The sequence below is a fragment of the Berghia stephanieae genome, chromosome 14, assembly GCF_034508935.2.
Source record: "Berghia stephanieae isolate SIO BIC M18660-M18661 chromosome 14, UCSD_Bste_1.3, whole genome shotgun sequence".
Lineage (NCBI taxonomy): Eukaryota > Metazoa > Mollusca > Gastropoda > Nudibranchia > Aeolidiidae > Berghia > Berghia stephanieae.
In genome coordinates, this window is record NC_088373.1 from 32,225,826 (window position 1) to 32,229,420 (window position 3,595).

The following is a 3,595-nucleotide window of genomic DNA, read 5'->3' on the forward strand; positions in this document are numbered from 1 at the left end:
TGTGGTGGGTGTAGTAGTTGTGGTAGGAATATTGTTGTGGTTGAAGTAGTGGTGGTCAGGATGATGATGTGGTTGCGTAGTGTTGTAAGGATGATGTTGTAGCAGGTTGTAGTAGTGGTGGTAAGGTGTGTTGTGGTGGGTGTAGTAGTTGTGGTAGGAATATTGTTGTGGTTAAGTAGTGGTGGTCAGGATGATGATGTGGTTGGCGTAGTATTGGTTTGTAAGGATGATGTTGTAGCAGGTGTAAGTAGTGGTGGTAAGGGATGTTGTGGTGGGTGTAGTATTGTGGTAGGAATATTGTTGTGGTTTGAAGTAGTGGTGGTCAGGATGATGATGTGGTTGGTGTAGTAGTGGTGGTAAGGATGATGTTGTAGCAGGTGTAGTAGTGGTGGTAAGGGTGATGTTGTGGTGGGTGTAGTAGTTGTGGTAGGTGTAGCAGTTGTGGTAGGAATATTGTTGTGTTTGAAGTAGTGGTGGTCAGGATGATGATGTGGTTGGTGTAGTAGTGGTGGTAAGGATGATGTTGTAGCAGGTGTAGTAGTGGTGGTAAGGGTGATGTTGTAGCAGGTGTAGTAGTGGTGGTAAGGGTGATGTTGTGGTGGGTGTAGTAGTTGTGGTAGGAATATTGTTGTGGTTGAAGTAGTGGTGGTCAGGATGATGATGTGGTTTGTGTAGTAGTGGTGGTAAGGATGATGATGTGGTGGTAGTGGTGGTCGTAGTAACGACATTAACGTTATTGGAAATGTTTTTTTTGTTTTTGTTTGTTTAAATAGAAAGTTGATGCTTAGGTAAATGTAATATGACCATAAGCCATTGATGTCAGATAAAAATATTTTAATTGCCTAGCTCGTAAATTTTGTTTCATGTCAAGGTCGTAAATTTGGCTTTAAAACTGTGCTTACACCCTGTAAATGTTGGCATAAATAAACACTCAAGCATATCAAAGTAGGACGTGATAAATGCTGCCAGATGTACTCGTGCATAGTCAAAATTGGTCACACAGAGAACCGCATTTCTATTTTATTTTTCTTTCAGAGTCGAGAGAAAAAAAAATATATTCCCCCGCCCCCCGATTAAAAAAGAAAAGAAAACAAACCAGACCAAAAAAAATAAAAATACAAAAAAACAAAGAAACAAGCAAAGAAGTCCCCCCCCCCCCCCCCCCCCCCCCCCAAAAAAAAAAAAAAAAATAAACAAAAAAAATCCTAGTTTAGTCGCTCCCTTTCTTTATCAAAAGCGACTAGTTTTTTCAAAGTGTCATAGTCATATAGTATCAGTATTTGGCCACTTGAAGTTCTACTTGGCCACTTTTAATGTGTCAAGGTTTTAAAACAAATTTATAATACAAAGTTCACAGATAGCTTATCCAGACATGGGTTATCTGTGCATACCGATCTCGGTGCAAAGGAGACACGCAATGGCGACATGCATTGCACGTTAACCCTTTACATGCCGGAAACCGGAAAGAACCGTAAGGTATTTAAAAATACGGCTAGAAATCAAGTCTTTCAAATATCGATATCTATTTTAATGACCCTCGTCATGAACCCACCCCCCCCCCCCCCTCCCCCACCCTCCCCCAAAAAAACACACAAAAAAAAAACAAAAAAAAAAAAAACAACAACAACAACAACAAAAAGAATAAAAAAAAGAAAAAAAAAAAAAGCAACAACAACAGACAAACGAAAAAGAACTTTCCCGGGTTTGAAAGTTGTTTTTTTTTGCCGAGGTGAGGGTCATTCATGAAATCGATTGATATATTTGAAGGACGAGTTTTCTGGCCATAATATTATTCTTCTTGAATATGAGTTTCTCGGGAGTTCCGTCAGCCGTGGGTTATTTCGGCCATCTGGGGTTACATAGGCCACTTAGTTGAATTAAAAAAAGTTACCTTAAAAAAAAAAGTTAAATTCATAATTGCGGCTATGTGGTCTAGTGGTATGACACTCGCTTTCGGATCGGAAGGTCCTGGGTTCGAGCCTCGCGCTCGGCGCATAGTTGAGTCCTTGGAAAAGACTCTTTAGTCACATTCTCTCACCGTACTCAGGTGTAAAATTAGTACCTGGCAGTTAACAGCGTTGCCTTTGTCCGAAAAAATTGTAATATCGCCTAACAGGCGTCATGTCCCGTCCTACATGTTGAATGTTGCTGTTGGTCAGGGACCCCTTGTAAAGAGCATTGAGCACATTTAGTGGATATTGCGCTATATAAATCTCAATTTTTAATTCAATAAGTGCTTATTAGATCTATTGGGTTGTGATGATTTAAAAGATAAAAGCTACACGTAATTTATCTTTTAAAATAAGCAATCTTGTTTTCAGTAAGTTGCCTAAGTTACCCCGGGTGGCCTAAGTAGCCCATTTGACGGGGGGGGGAGTTAATAGGATACTGGGGCCATTAACCCTCTCCTGCCCACCCATGGGAAAACTCGTCACTTTTTTTTACGATGTAACCAAAAATTTTTCTCATTCTGATTTCTCTTGTACATCAAAAAAAATGTAAAAAATGTTTTGATCACAGCAAAAAATTTTACTAAACAAAGGGGTTGTAGAGCTCACTTGGTACTTTTTTTTTGAGTAAGAAAAGTTTTTTTTTTTGTTCTGGAGGGGTTAAATTTTGGGGGGAAAATGAAAAAAACAGCGGGTTATGGAAAATTTAAATTTTCGAATACACTTTCAGTTCTTTCCCGTTCACCTCTGGGATGGTTCAATGATCTCTACAAAATAGTATTATTAAAAAAAAAAAAAGAAAAAAGAAAAAGAGAGAAAAAAGCGATTTTGTGTGGCCTGTTGTTGTTGATAATAGAATGGTAAGGTTTTCAGGGTCAGATGACCTCGCGTCTGAGATACAATGAGATCTTCGAAATATCCTAACGTTTGTTAGTTGTACTCGATTATATTATAAATAAGGAAATTATTATTCGTTGACATCACTCAGCTCTTCGGGTATTATTTTTAGATCGCCCGTTCGTGATTATTTCTCACTAAGTGATAATAATCGGACTATCTATAGACGTGTTTAAAAGTTACACACAGTTTTTGTGTCGTGTTATTGTGTATCTGGAATTTGGGGTTTTGATATTTTACCCTTTTAAAAAATTGCACAAAAAGGCTTTTCTGTGTTAATTCAAGGAAACAATTTCATTCTCTTTACTTTAATTCGTGCTATCTATCCTCTACCTAAAAACCCGTTAAAACGTTGTGAGTATTTTATATTATTCTCTTTCAATCTCCAACAAGTCAAGATGAGTGTTGCCAATTTACTCAGACATTCAATCCTTTGGACAGGACAGTCCATTTTGACAACAAGGCCATTTGTTTATTCTTCTAATTCTCTGAAACGAACATCTTTGATGACAACAACACATCAACAACGACATAATTATTTCAGAAAAGAAGCAGCAACACGGTCGGTGTGTCAACACAAGCATAACAGAAAGTATTGTGTAAATAATAATAGTAATAATAGTCATCATCATCAAAAGCCTAACGAAACAGACTCGAACCAAAATGGGCGACAAAGGAAGAGCGTCAAGTATCTGACGGGATTTCTCGGAGTTGGAGTGTGTGGCCTTCTAGCTGTGTTCGCTGTTTTT